Raw genomic sequence first — 15,324 nt, forward strand, 5'->3', positions numbered from 1 at the left:
GTTTAGCTGCCAGCCCAGGTGAGAGAGGGTATCGTAAGTGACATAGATGACTCAGCAGTCCTGGAATAGCGGCTAGACAGTCGACCAAACAGGGCAGGACGACCACGCCTCTAGGGTGCAAGAGGAACATGACAGCCGCCATGACCCTTGCGAACACACTGAGTGCGTTAGCAAGGCCGAAGGGCAAGGTCGTGACTTAAAAATACCGTTTGCGAATAGAAAGGCGAAGGAATTTTTGAAGAGGGTAAAAATAGGAATGTGAAGGTAAGCATGCCGAATGTCGATGGATGCCAGAAACTCCAGCTTTTTCCGTTGAAGTAGTGGCTGAGCGGAGGAACTCCATACGAAGGAGGACCTTGTCAAGCTTGTTGCACAGGATCGGTCTTACATTTCGGTCCCCTTTTTGGAACCAAGATCCCTTAGATCTAGACTGTCCTGGACAACGCTTCCACTGCTGGATGGGTCTATAAGAAACATGTGATCCTTTGTTCCTGCGTGGGAAACGCTTCCAACTTCTCACTGAGTAACCGACCACTCTGTTAAGGGAGTGATATCAGAGGCTTTTTGAACGCAGAGTACGCTTCCATTCTCTGAGCTATAATGCCCTTCTGAGTGTAATGGCATTTGCTGCTGCCCGCGCCGTGCAACTAGCCGCATCCAAGAGGCGTGAACCACAGTCTCCCGCTCAAGAGATTTGATTGGCCAGCTGTACTGTCTATGGGAAAAGGTTACTGTTGTGAATCAAAGTAGTTAAGGTGTAAATGGATGCCTCATAACTGTCTCCCTAACTCTGAAAGTCACCTGGTTTGTTCTGCTGGTGCTAAATGTCCGTTGGGTCTTCTGGAATCAGAAAAAATAAACGCTCCCCGCTTGTTACCCATGCTCCGATTGGCGCGATCAACTTGGAGACAAATTAAAAAAGTTATTGGGTTTGGGGATATTATTGCCGAAATGCCTTTATGGGATAATGGTTATTTCCCGATGTTGGTGGATCACCCATCTGCAGGTTTTTGGGTTTCCTACGGGGTTCTCTTGGTGGGAGATTTAAATGATCAGGGGGTCTTTATGTCTTTTGAACAGCTGCAAGCTAGATATGCTTTTCCAAGATCTCAATTTTTTCGTTACCTGCAACTCAGATCAGCCATTCAGTCATATATTAGAAATGTGGGAGCAAACCGCAACATTTCATCTTTGCCCCCGATAGGTATTCTTAAATCACAGGGACCTCAGGGTCTTATTTCATCTCTGTACACATCTGTGGGAGGGACTTATCCCTGATACGTAAAAGGAAGAATGGGAAGAAATTCTAGACTCCCCCCTTAAAGTATCCCTGTCAATTAATAATAAGATGACCCAGTTGTACATAATTCATCAGTCATATTTGACTCCAATGAGACTTTTTCGGATGGGTCGATATTCGACATCGGAATGTTTGCGTTGCCATTCGTTAGACGCCGATTTCATACATATGATATGGCAGTGCCCCATTATTTTTCAATATTGGAGGGAGGTAACGTCGTTATTGACTTCTCTGCTGTCAATCCCGGTTCCTCTTGAACCCTTGGTTTGTCTGTTCGGAATGAGGGACGAGGAGGCTTGGGAACATTATGTTGGGATTTTTCTACGAGAAACGCTATTTCTAGCACGGAAGATGTTGCCGTTGCGGTGGATGGGAAACTCACCCCCCTCCCTTGGGTCCTGGATCGAGTTGGTGAATACGATTGTCCCATATAAGCGTACACTTTATCAGAATAGGGGTTGCACGGGCAAATTTAATAAAATCTGGGCTAGATGGAATACCTCCCATCTCACTCTGTGACTTAACCAATTGATAAAGATATAGTTTATTTGATCTCTTGTTCTGCAGACACTGCGCAATGGAAAGCATAATGTTACTGTTAAATGGCGGCGTAGTACTAGTTCTAGAGGCTTAGTTTAGTTGTAGTGGCTTAGTTTAGTTGTAGTTTAGGAACTTTACGTACTGACAGTTCCATAATTTCACATATATGTTTTTTTATATGTAAATGATTAGTGTATGTATGCTCTGTCTTTTTTGTTTCTTGCAAATGTAACCATGCAAGCCAATAACAAAGACTAATATGTATACTGTATTTTATTTGTGATTAATAAATTAATGAATTTAAAAAAAAAGTAGTTAAGGTCTCCGACCAGGAGACCATTGCTCTAGCAACCCATGCGGCGGTGGCTAAGGAAGGGTAGAGCGCTGAACCCGAGGCCGCAAGACGGAACAAACCAGATTTGCTGACAGTCAGTGGTATTTTTAATTGATGACCCATCGGGCAGGGATACTGGTAGGTATACCACAGGAGATTCTACCCGGTTAATCTGCCACATGGCAAGGAAAAAGCCGTCTCTTGCTATCGCCGCTCTCTTTTGATGGTGCAGAGTTAAAATGATCAACCCTCGATCCACCATCCTCTTAACAGGGAAGTGAAGAGGGATGTCCGCCTTCTTGCATCATCTGCTAAATAGTGGTGATGCAGAGGGGGGGGGGGGGGGGTGTGTGCTCAGATGCCCAAAAAGGGTGCCTCTGTACATCCAGAGTTCAGATCCCCGGGTGGATAGGGCTGGTTATCCGGCATTAGGCCTGGCTGCAGAAGAGGATACTTGGTGGGAACACTCCATGTGCTCGTCAGTTGATGGTGTGGGGAGATCGGTGCCCTTTAAAGGACCCGTCGCCCCTAAAAATCAGACCAGGTATGGCATCCCTCGTTGTAGGGGGCTATACGTGGAGGGGACACCCCACGTGTTTGCATATTGGCTGAAAAAGGATACCGTGCTTGAAGAGGCTTCTGTCCAGTGGATCGCTTATCTGGACGCTCCCTGTCCGGGTGAAAGGCAAATGCTCTACGCGGGAGTTTAGTCTCCTTATGAGGGACACTGCGTGATCTAGAGCAGAACCGGAGTCCTCGTCAATCTACAGAGATTGGTTGACGATATAAATAGGCAAATCCATCCTTTTCTGAAGCTCTGGCCGAGACCAGATCCAAGGCAATATCCGATCCATACTCAGTCTTGTTCTCAGCAAATCATTGGTGAGGGAGATCAGGAAATGAAGCTTCCGTTTTCTAGACACCCGTACGTTCCTAGAATATTTGCAGCCCCTGCTAGTCGACGGCTCCCATGTAGGAGAGGGACCATCTATATTGGTCCTGCGAGCACTCCGAGCCACAGAGGGTTCACAGAGGGAATCAATCTCTTGGTCCAAGAAGCCATGGATTGCGGTCTCTGGGATAAGCTGGTATCAGCAGCGGAGGCTCCTGAATACTGGTCATGTGCCTCCGAGTATTTATGACTGCTCGGAGATTTAGTTTTCATTGCGGCAGCTGAATGATTTAGAGCTACTAGCCAGGCTGAGTACATGTGGGGGGGTTGCCTGGTTGCTAGGGAATCCCCACATGTAATCAAGCAGGTTAGTAGCTGTAAATCATTCAGCTGCTGCAATGAAAACTAAATCTCCGAGCAGTCATAAATACTCGGGAGGTCACCCGAGCGTGCTCGGGAAAACCCGAGCAATGAGTATACTCGCTCATCACTAGTCATGCGTCTTTAAGACCAGGGGGGGTCATGTGCCTTTAAGTACAGGTGAAAAATGCAGGGGGAGAGAGCAGTACTTCCTTACCCGGGTATCTGATACTGCAGTCGTTGTACTCCTTTAATGCAAAACCGTTGCCCCTGTGTGAGCCGACCGGGTGGACCAAGATGGCCACCGGGAGTTGCAGAGGTGGTAAAGTCTAGCAGAGAGCGAGAGGAGCCAATTCGGGGAGGGGGCGGAGCCACAGACGCGATGTGGACGGAGCTTCGTGACTTCCATGAATAGGCCCAAGCCAGGGCCTAAATTTCTGCAGCCGACGGGTAGAAGCGAGGGGCGTTGGAGTGGCCGAGAAAAGCAAGCGCTCCCATGCCAAGCAAGGAGCGCCAGAAGAGTGGGCGGAGCCGCCTTAGCGCGCCATAGTGTGGGCGCGGCTTCCGGGATACGGCCTACACATCGGCCCAAGCCAGGGGCTTAATTTTTGCAGCTGGCTGGAGCGTTACCTCAGGGAGGTGGGCCACAGGGAAGCCATGGCTGAAGCTGCCTGACAGCATGAGAATATCCCACTGCTGAGGCCACTGCCGACTGGATCCACTCACCATCGGTGTGTGTCCCGGCATGGAGCCGCCGCGGATGACTGGGTTTAAGCGCCGAGGAAAGAGCGCGCACTCTACTGTTCTGCTGCAGGTCAGGAATTGCAGCGTGGACAGTGCTGGGATAAACCTCAATCCACCATCCCTTTGTTAGGGAGGTGGAGATTCTAACGCCCGATTCTAACGCATCGGGTATCCTAGAATATGTATGTAGTTTATTTATGAAGATTTCAGAATAATGCAATAAACACAGGATTCGGCTGCCCGGGCGCGACCAATTAGCGAAGCATGGTTCAAATCCCGCGCCAATTCACGGTCGGACTGCGTCTGTCGCTGATTGGTCGCACCCGGCCGGCCGCGAACAATCAGTGAAGCCAGGGCAAGCTCCACGTTTTTGAGGGGCCCGGGCGAAAGAGTCTCACAGCCCACGTAGCATATAGCACAGCCCACGTAGCATATAGCACAGCCCACGCAGCATATATAACACAGCCCACGCAGCATATATAACACAGCCCACGCAGCATATATAACACAGCCCACGCAGCATATATAACACAGCCCACGCAGCATATATAACACAGCCCACGCAGCATATATAACACAGCCCACGCAGCATACATAACACAGCCCACGCAGCATATATAACACAGCCCACGCAGCATATATAACACAGCCCACGCAGCATATATAACACAGCCCACGCAGCATATATAACACAGCCCACGCAGCATATATAACACAGCCCACGCAGTATATATAACACAGCCCACGCAGTATATATAACACAGCCCACGCAGTATATATAACAGCCCACGCAGCATATATAACAGCATATATAACACAGCCCACGCAGCATATATAACACAGCCCACGCAGCATATATAACACAGCCCACGCAGCATATATAACACAGCCCACGCAGCATATATAACACAGCCCACGCAGCATATATAACACAGCCCACGCAGCATATATAACACAGCCCACGCAGCATATATAACACAGCCCACGCAGCATATATAACACAGCCCACGCAGCATATATAACACAGCCCACGCAGCATATATAACACAGCCCACGCAGCATATATAACACAGCCCACGCAGTATATATAACAGCCCACGCAGCATATATAACACAGCCCACGCAGCATATATAACACAGCCCACGCAGCATATATAACACAGCCCACGCAGCATATATAACACAGCCCACGCAGCATATATAACACAGCATATATAACACAGCCCACGCAGCATATATAACACAGCCCACGCAGCATATATAACACAGCCCACGCAGCATATATAACACAGCCCACGCAGCATATATAACACAGCCCACGCAGCATATATAACACAGCCCACGCAGCATATATAACACAGCCCACGCAGCATATATAACACAGCCCACGCAGCATATATAACACAGCCCACGCAGCATATATAACACAGCCCACACAGTATATAAACACAGCCAACGTAGTATATAGCAATGTGGGCACCATATCCCTGTTAAAAAAGGAATTAAAATAAAAATAGTTGTATACTCACCTTCCGGCAGCCCCCGGATCCAGCCCAGGCCTTCAGCGATGCTCCTCGCGACGCTCCGTTCCCAGTAATGCCTTGCGGCAATAACCCGTGATGATGTAGCAGTCTCGCGAGACCGCTACGTCATCCGAGGTCATTGCCGCGATGCATTCTTGGGACCGGAGCGTGGCGAGGAGCAGGAAAGGCTGCCTCCGGAAGGTGAGAATATAATGATTTTTTTTATTATTATTATTTTTAACATTATAGGTTTTTACTATTAATGCTGCATAGGCAGCATCAATAGTAAAAAGTTTGTCACACTTAAAGGGTTAATGGCAGCGTTAACGGACTGCGTTACACAGCGTTATCCCACGGTGTAATGCAGTCTGTTTAACGGACTGCTAAAACGCTATGTGGGAGCTGACTGGAGGGGAGTAAGGAGGGGGCACTGACTGGAGGGGAGTAGGTAGGGGCCAATTCGCAGCAGGACTATGCCTGTCGCTGATTGGTCGCGCCCTGCCGGCCGCGACCAATCAGCGACGCAGAATTTCCGTGACAGAGACAAAAAGACGGAAGTAGACGTTAGACAGTTATATCTAATATATAATTGCCTAGAATACTACTTCCTGCAATTTGTGCCAACTTCCGTGGCTTTGTCCGGAGCTATTGTCCGGAGCTATTGTCCGGAGCTATTGTCCGGAGATAAGTGACGTCACCAGTGTCCTACACCCAGGCAGAGCACAGTGGCCCCAGGCAGAGCACAGTGGCCCCAGGCAGAGCACAGGGGCCCCAGGCAGAGCACAGGGGCCCCAGGCAGAGCACAGGGGCCCCAGGCAGAGCACAGGGGCCCCAGGCAGAGCACAGGGGCCCCAGGCAGCATATGGGGCCCCAGGCAGAGCACAGGGGCCCCAGGCAGAGCACAGGGGCCCCAGGCAGAGCACAGGGGCCCCAGGCAGAGCACAGGGGCCCCAGGCAGAGCACAGGGGCCCCAGGCAGCATATGGGGCCCCAGGCAGCATATGGGGCCCCAGGCAGAGCACAGTGGCCCCAGGCAGAGCACACACCAAATCGAAGGCCGAGGAGCCCCGCCCACCAAATCGAAGGCCGAGCGGCCCCGCCCACCAAAGCGGAGGCCGAGGGGCCCGGCCCCGACCACCAAAGCGGAGGCCGAGGGTCCCCGCCCACCAAATCGGAGGCCGAGGGTCCCCGCCCACCAAATCGGAGGCCGAGGGTCCCCGCCCACCAAATCGGAGGCCGAGGGTCCCCGCCCACCAAATCGGAGGCCGAGGGTCCCCGCCCACCAAATCGGAGGCCGAGGGTCCCCGCCCACCAAAATCGGAGGCCGAGGGTCCCCGCCCACCAAATCGGAGGCCGAGGGTCCCCGCCCACCAAATCGGAGGCCGAGGGTCCCCGCCCACCAAATCGGAGGCCGAGGGTCCCCGCCCACCAAATCGGAGGCCGAGGAGCCCCGCCCACCACATCGGAGGCCGAGGAGCCCCGCCCACCACATCGGAGGCCGAGGGTCCCCGCCCACCAAATCGGAGGCCGAGGGTCCCCGCCCACCAAATCGGAGGCCGAGGGTCCCCGCCCACCAAATCGGAGGCCGAGGGTCCCCGCCCACCAAATCGGAGGCCGAGGGTCCCCGCCCACCAAATCGGAGGCCGAGGGTCCCCGCCCACCAAATCGGAGGCCTAGGGTCCCCGCCCACCAAATCGGAGGCCGAGGGGCCCCGCCCACCAAATCGGAGGCCGAGGGTCCCTGCCCACCAAATCGGAGGCTGAGGGGCCCCGCCCACCAAATCGGAGGCCGGTCCCCGCCCACCAAATCGGAGGCCGAGGGTCCCCACCCACCAAATCGGAGGACGAGGGGCCCCACCAACCAAATCGGAGGCCGAGGAGCCCCGCCCACCAAAAGTAAGTGCGGCCCCAAAAGTAAGTGCGCCCCCGGGTGCAAAAGTAAGTGCGCCCCCGGGTGCAAAAGTAAGTGCGCCCCCGGGTGCAAAAGTAAGTGCGCCCCCGGGTGCAAAAGTAAGTGCGCCTCCGGGTGCAAAAGTAAGTGCGCCCCCGGGTGCAAAAGTAAGCGCGCCCCCGGCCCCGGGTGCAAAAGTAAGCGCGCCCCCCCAGTCCCGTGTGTGAAAAGTGCTGCTGTAAAGCTGGTAGCGCTGTTCAAGCACCATGTATTTCCTTCAGGAAATGCCCATCTAATATATAATTGCCTAGAATACTACTTCCTGCAATTTGTGCCAACTTCCGTGGCTTTGTCCGGAGCTAATGTCCGGAGCTAATGTCCGGAGCTAATGTCCGGAGCTAATGTCCGGAGCTAATGTCCGGAGCTAATGTCCGGAGATAAGTGACGTCACCAGTGTCCTACACCCAGGCAGAGCACAGGGGCCCCAGGCAGCATATGGGGCCCCAGGCAGAGCACAGTGGCCCCAGGCAGAGCACAGGGGCCCCAGGCAGCATATGGGGCCCCAGGCAGAGCACAGTGGTCCCAGGCAGAGCACAGGGGCCCCAGGCAGAGCACAGTGGCCCCAGGCAGAGCACAGGGGCCCCAGGCAGAGCACAGGGGCCCCAGGCAGAGCACAGGGGCCCCAGGCAGAGCACAGGGGCCCCAGGCAGAGCACAGTGGTCCCAGGTAGAGCACAGGGGCCTCAGGCAGCCTATGGGGCCCCAGGCAGAGCACAGGGGCCCCAGGCAGCATATGGGGCCCCAGGCAGCATATGGAACCCCAGGCAGAGCACAGTGGCCCCAGGCAGAGCACAGTGGCCCCAGGCAGAGCACAGGGGCCCCAGGCAGAACACAGGGGCCCCAGGCAGAGCACAGGGGCCCCAGGCAGAGCACAGGGGCCCCAGGCAGAGCACAGGGGCCCCAGGCAGAGCACAGGGGCCCCAGGCAGCATATGGGGCCCCAGGCAGAGCACAGGGGCCCCAGGCAGCATATGGGGCCCCAGGCAGAGCACAGCGATATTTTGGACCACTGTGCGGTGTTTCAGACCCCCTGTGTGATGTCTGGGGCCCTGTTCTTAAGTATATTAAAGATTAAAGTAACGTATATTAAAGTATATTATAGATCAAATTTGACACGTTTATGAGCACCATTGAGTGATATACTCAAGAATGACATAATCTTTCAACATTTTATGGTTTCAAACTGTAAACACTCAGAGTTTTTTTTACTTCAACCAGAAAAAGGAGATTTTTGTGTACTCACCGTAAAATCTTTTTCTCCGAGTCATCATTGGGGGACACAGGACGAATGGGTGTTATGCTGCTGCCACCAGGAGGACACTAAGTTAAACACACACAAAAGATTAACTCCTCCCCTGCAGTATACACCCACAGACTGGACAATCCAGAGCCAGTTCGGTAACAAAGCAGTAGGAGTAAACCAGTTATCAAACAGAAAACATGTCAAAGTCAACAAACACAGACTGAAAAAAACAATTGAGCCAACTAGGCTAACAGGGAGGGTGCTGTGTCCCCCAATGATGACTCGGAGAAAAAGATTTTACGGTGAGTACACAAAAATCTCCTTTTCTCCTACGTATCATTGGGGGACACAGGACGAATGGGACGTCCTAAAGCAGTCCCTGGGCGGGTCACCAGAAGTTATGAGTGCTGTGCGAGCCTACAAACTACATATGAGACACAGCCGCTTGTAGAATTCGCCTACCGACGGAAGCATCTGCCGAGGCCTGAAAGTGCACATGGTAGTGTTTCGTGAATGTATGGAGACTGGACCATGTAGCAGCCTTGCAGACCTGTGCTGCCGATGCCTGGTGCCGGATGGCCCAGGACGCGCCGACTGACCGGGTAGAATGAGCCTTGATCCCCGGAGGTGCAGCGTGACCCTTGACACGGTAGGACTCTTGGATGGCGGAGCGAATCCACTTGGCAATGGAGGCCTTGGAAGCGGGTAGTCCCTTCCGTGGCCCCTCCGGAAGAACAAACAAGGCATCTGATCTACGGAAAGACGCAGTCCTGGAGACATAACGTCTGAGACCCCTCACTAAGTCCAGAGTGTGGAGCGCCCTTTCCGTGGGGTGGGAAGGCGCAGGGCACAGTGAGGGAAGAACAATTTCCTCATTAAGATGGAAGGAGGAAACGACCTTCGGAAGAAAAGTCGGACAGGTCCGCAGAACTACCTTATCCTGGTGGAACACGAGGAAAGGAGGTCGGCACGACAGAGCTGCCAGCTCAGAGACACGTCGAATAGACGTGACAGCCACGAGGAAGACAATCTTCCAAGACAAGAACAGCAAAGACACCTCGTGCAAGGGCTCAAAAGGTGGCTCTTGAAGAGCACAGAGAACTAAGTTCAGGTCCCATGGTTCCAAAGGCATCTTGTAAGGCGGAACCATATGAGAAACCCCCTGGATAAAGGTCCTGACCTGCAATCTGTTTGCGATCCTTCTCTGAAAAAGGACCGAGAGAGCAGAAATTTGGCCCTTAAGAGAGCTGAGTGCAAGACCCAAGTCTACGCCTGTTTGGAGGAATTCCAAAATGTGAGGAATAGAAAAACGGAGGGGGGAACGCCTCCGATCCCTGCACCAGGCGAAGTATGCCTTCCAAGCGCGGTGGTAGATGCGCATAGAAGAAGACTTGCGTGCACGGAGCATGGTAGATATCACCGTCTGAGACAACCCCTTCTGCCTCAGAACCCAGGACTCAACGGCCACGCCGTTAAACACAGGGCCTCTGAGTTCGGGTGGTAAATGGGCCCTTGAGACAGGAGGTCTGCGCGATTCGGCAGCCTCCAAGGTACGTCTGAGACCAGTTGAACCATCTCGGCATACCATGTCCTGCGTGGCCAATCCGGAGCGATGAGGATTACTGGAATCCGTTCTGCCTTGATCTTCCTGATAACCTTCCCCAGAAGGGGAATTGGGGGAAAGATGTATGGGAGACTGAAGCCCTGCCATGAGAGGACGAGAGCGTCGGCTCCGAAGGCTGAGGGGTCGTGAGACCTGGCCATGAAGACGGGAACCTGACAATTGAGGCGGGATGCCATTAGATCCACGTCCGGGGTCCCCCAACGAGAGCAGATCTGGTGAAAGACTGCGGGATGAAGAGACCACTCTCCGGGATCGAGGCTGTGGCGACTTAGAAAGTCCGCTTCCCAGTTTTCCACGCCTGGTATGAAAACTGCTGAGAGTATGGAATGATGTGCCTCGGCCCAACGGAGAATTAGCGTCACCTCGACCATGGCCGCCTTGCTGCGAGTGCCCCCTTGGCGGTTGACGTAGGCTACTGCAGTAGCGTTGTCGGACTGGACTCTTACCGCACGTCCGGAGAGGAACTGCTGAAAATGATGGAGGGCTAGTCTGATTGCCCGAATCTCTAAGATATTGATGGGTAGCTGGGACTCCTGCGGCGACCAGCGACCCTGGGTCGAGTGGCGCTGGAACACTGCACCCCAGCCGAAGAGACTGGCGTCCGTTGTGACAACCAGCCAGTGCACCGGAAGGAAAGACTTCCCCCGAGTCAGGGAGGACCTCTCGGTCCACCACCTGAGGGATTGTCTGATTTGGCGAGAGAGAAGGAGACGGCGGTCGAGCGAGGCGGGATTCCTGTCCCATACTGCCAGAATGGCGTGTTGTAAGGGCCGGAGGTGAAAAACCGCAAAGGGCACTGCCTCCATTGCCGCCACCATCCTGCCGAGTACCCTCATGGAGAAGCGTAGGGAGTGAGAGCGAGGTTGAGCAAGCTTCCGGACTTCTCTCTGTAGAGTAGATACCTTTTCCGGAGGCAAGAGTACTAGACCCTGAGAGGAGTCTAAGATCATGCCCAGGTAGGGTATGGTTTGGGCCGGGACTGGGGAAGATTTTTTGAAATTGAGTTTCCAGCCCAGGCGTGAAAGAGTATTTATAGTGACATCTACCGCCTCTGAACAGGACCGGAAAGAGGGTCCCTTTATAAGAATGTCGTCCAGGTAGGGCAACACCACTATGCCTCGAGCATGGAGAATGGCCACGGCAGCCGCCATGACCTTGGTGAACACCCGAGGAGCGGTGGCCAGCCCGAACGGTAGGGCGACAAACTGAAAATGGTGGCCCTGGACCGCGAAGCGGAGAAAACGCTGATGAGACGGCAGAATGGGAATGTGCAGGTAAGCGTCTTGAACATCTAGAGATGCAAGAAACTCGCCCTCTTCCAGAGAGGCAATTACCGAGCGGAGGGACTCCATTCGGAATTGACGTACACGGACGTACCTGTTGAGGAGTTTGAGGTCCAATATCGGACGTACGGAGCCGTCCTTCTTTGGTACAATGAAAAGATTGGAATAAAAACCTTGGTACCTTTCGTCCTGAGGTACCGGGATGATGACCCCGTCGTCCCATAGCGATTTTATGGCCTGGAAATACTGACGGACCCTTGCTCTGGGAGGAGGGGACTGAAAGAAACGAGATGGGGGAAGAGAGACAAACTATCTTGTAACCGACGGATACCAGATCGCGGACCCATCGGTCGGGAACTACCGAGAGCCACGCGTCCCGAAAGAAGAGTAGGCGGCCGCCAACTCTGTCGGTGTCCTTTGGCGTCTGCCAAGAGTCATTGAGGAGGAGACCTGTTAGATCTGGACCCCCTGGACCCCTGTTGTCTGGGTCTGCCTCTCCAAGAGGGAGAAGGTTTGTAAGATGGCTGGGAGGTTCTGTCCTTGCGCTGACCTCTCCCGACGCCAGGTGGCGCGGAGGAAGGATTGGACCAGTTGGAACCGAAACGGAAATATCGGCCTCGGCCCTGTTGGTTGCGAAAGGGACGAAAGGTCCGTTGCTGGGGAAGGAATTTGCTCTTTCCCCCTGTGGAGTCTGCGATCATTTTATCTAGTTTGTCCCCAAACAGACGTTCACCCTGGTATGGAAGGGACGTGAGAGATTTTTTGGATCCTGAGTCCGCTTTCCAGTCCCTGAGCCAAAGGGATCTGCGGACCGTGACAGCATTGGCCGCTGCCTGTGAGGCACAGTTGGCCGCGTCTAAGGATGCGGAAACTACAAAGTCCCCCGCTCTGGCAATCTGAGTGGCCAGGTGAGAAACCTCAGGGGGTAAGTCGGCATGAAGTGCAGTAGAGGCTAAAGACTCGGCCCAATGAGTCATGGCTTTTGCAACCCATGTGGCGGCAAAAGAAGGAAAGAGAGAAGCCGAGGAAGCTTCAAAAGCCGAGCGAGCCATCTGATCAATTTGTCTATCCGTGGGATGCTTGATGGACGCGCCCTCGGAGGAAGATAGAACCGCCTTTGTGGCTAGCCGCAACACTGGCGGGTCCACGGAGGGTGACTGAGACCACTCCTTAGCAAGGTCCTGAGCAAACGGATACTTCAATTGCATGGCCTTCTGACCTGAGAAGCGTTTATCCGGACGGACTCTATGGAGATCGACAATGTCCTTGAATTGAGGATGCGTGGGAAAAAACCTATGAGCCTTTGTAGTCCGCCCAAATGACACGGGATGAGCCGCCTTAGACGGGGCTTCCTCCTCTAACTGTAGAGTCTGACTTACAGAGTCTATGAGAGAATCAAGGGTCTCTTGGTCATGACGGTACTCTGGGGAACAGGACACGCTGGAAGCGTCGTCCAGAAAAGATTCCCTGCTATGATCTGGGGATGAGTGACGAGAGACTTCGCTCTCTGAACCAGAAGGCTCATCACGGACCGGAGATATTACCCTGGACTTCTTTCTATATGAGTGAGGGCTTCTGGAAACGGTACGACCTCTGGGCCGTGAGGGGTTCTTAGACCGCGTTACATCATCCTTGGAAGTACCCTGGGTAAGGGACGGCTCACGGAGGGACTGTATCGTCCTTTCCAAGGATGCCACAGATCGAGCAAGGGAGGACGCCCATGCGGGGGTACTAGGCTCACTACATTCCGGGTCAGAGGCCGGATTATCCTGTGCCGCGGGCATTTCACAGGCAGAGCACAGCGGGGTGGTGTGACCTCGGGGCAGAGAAATCTTGCAGGAGGTGCACACAGCAAAAATAACAGAGTGGGTCTTTCCAGTCCGTTTTTGCCTAGACTGTGACATATTTGCTGTGGAGTGAGCGTACTGGCAGGGGGGGGAGGCAATCCTATTGGGTGCGTCTCACCTAGGATCCGCGGTGGCTTGGCAGGGAGATCCTGAAGCTTTCCTCCTGTCCTGAGCGCTGCGGTGCTGCAGAGCCGCCAGCGCACTTCCTGGTCCAAGATGGCCGCCGAGAAGTGAGAAGGGCGCTTCTCGGGAGCGAGAAGCGCCCAGGGAGGGGGCGTGTCGTGGGCGGGCGGCGGCATGCTTGTAGGCGGGCGCTGTAGTCCGACCCAGGCCTGGGAGCCGCCGAGCCCTCTCAGAGAGTAAACGCTGCCCAGCGGCTATAGAGCCGCACGCTGCCCCGCGGCTGCAGAGCCACCCGCTGCCCCGCGGCTGCAGAACCGCACGTTGCCCCGCGGCTGCAGAGCCGCACGCTGCCCCGCGGCTGCAGAGCCGCACATTGTCCCGCGGCTGCAGGGCCGCATTTAGAAGAGAGTAAGGGGGGCCCCCTGCTGCCAGCTGGTCGGTCCCCGCACTTACCTTGTGCGATGGGACCGATGCTCCATCCACCTTCACCATGATAGGGAGAGGGTGGAGAGCTACTGCCGCCATGTATCAGCCACTATATTCAGTGGTGGTGCAGTGGGCGGCTGCGCGGACGCCCTGTCAATTTGTCCGGCTGTGCCCTGGCTCCAGGAGACTTAGGTGGATGATTAGTCCCCATGGTCGCCTGAGAAGGATGGAAGGAGATCGGGACGCTAGGGAACCGTCGCCACACTGAAAGGTGAGCCAGGGCTGGCATCCATCGTTGCGGGAAAGGATACAGGAGGAACGCTCCGTGTACTTGCCCGTTGTTGGTGCGGGAGAGATCAGAGCTAAAAAATTTGCCTGTCGCTCCCTTCTTTCCGTTAAATCAAAAAAATTGGTGGGGTCCTGAGGACCCAAGTGCCTCCTGAGACACTAAGTAAGAACTGGCTCTGGATTGTCCAGTCTGTGGGTGTATACTGCAGGGGAGGAGTTAATCTTTTGTGTGTGTTTAACTTAGTGTCCTCCTGGTGGCAGCAGCATAACACCCATTCGTCCTGTGTCCCCCAATGATACGTAGGAGAAACCTTAACGGTTCATAAAAAACTTGACTGTTCAGGATATGATAAAAGTCATAGTATTCTGAATCTTTAACTTAGAAAGATACCTTTACATGGGGTGATTATTGGTTCCAGAGAGGCTTTCGGCCGATAATCGTACACATGGCTGGTGACAGGACAATACAATATAAACGTTCAAAGGTAAACACTGATAACATTAAAATCTAATATATAATTGCCTAGAATACTACTTCCAGCAATTTGTGCCAACTTCCGTGGCTTTGTCCGGAGATAATGTCCGGAGATAAGTGACGTCACCAGCGTCCTACACCCGCTCAGGGTGGACAAAGATATATGCCTTCGTGGTGCGCGGCACTTTTCTGATTGGTTGCCGCCTGCCGCGAGCGACCAATCAGAAATGTGCCGTACTGTCAAGAATTGTCAAGAGCTGGTGAGTGCAGCCATTTTTTGTTCTTTCTTACTATTATTTATTAATTGTATTATTCTTACATTTGAATAAATAAAGTATATATGGATTCTAGACTCCCGATTCTTTAGAATCGGGC

General features: G+C 53.7%; 1 protein-coding gene across 2 annotated transcripts in view; it reads right to left on the reverse strand.

Moving 5' to 3' along the window:
• CLSPN (claspin) overlaps positions 1-15,324 on the reverse strand; it is a 127,976-nt gene that overhangs the window by 53,739 nt on the left and 58,913 nt on the right. The gene's annotated exons all lie outside the window — the stretch shown is intronic.

Source organism: Ranitomeya variabilis, chromosome 3 (genome assembly GCF_051348905.1).
Source record: "Ranitomeya variabilis isolate aRanVar5 chromosome 3, aRanVar5.hap1, whole genome shotgun sequence".
Lineage (NCBI taxonomy): Eukaryota > Metazoa > Chordata > Amphibia > Anura > Dendrobatidae > Ranitomeya > Ranitomeya variabilis.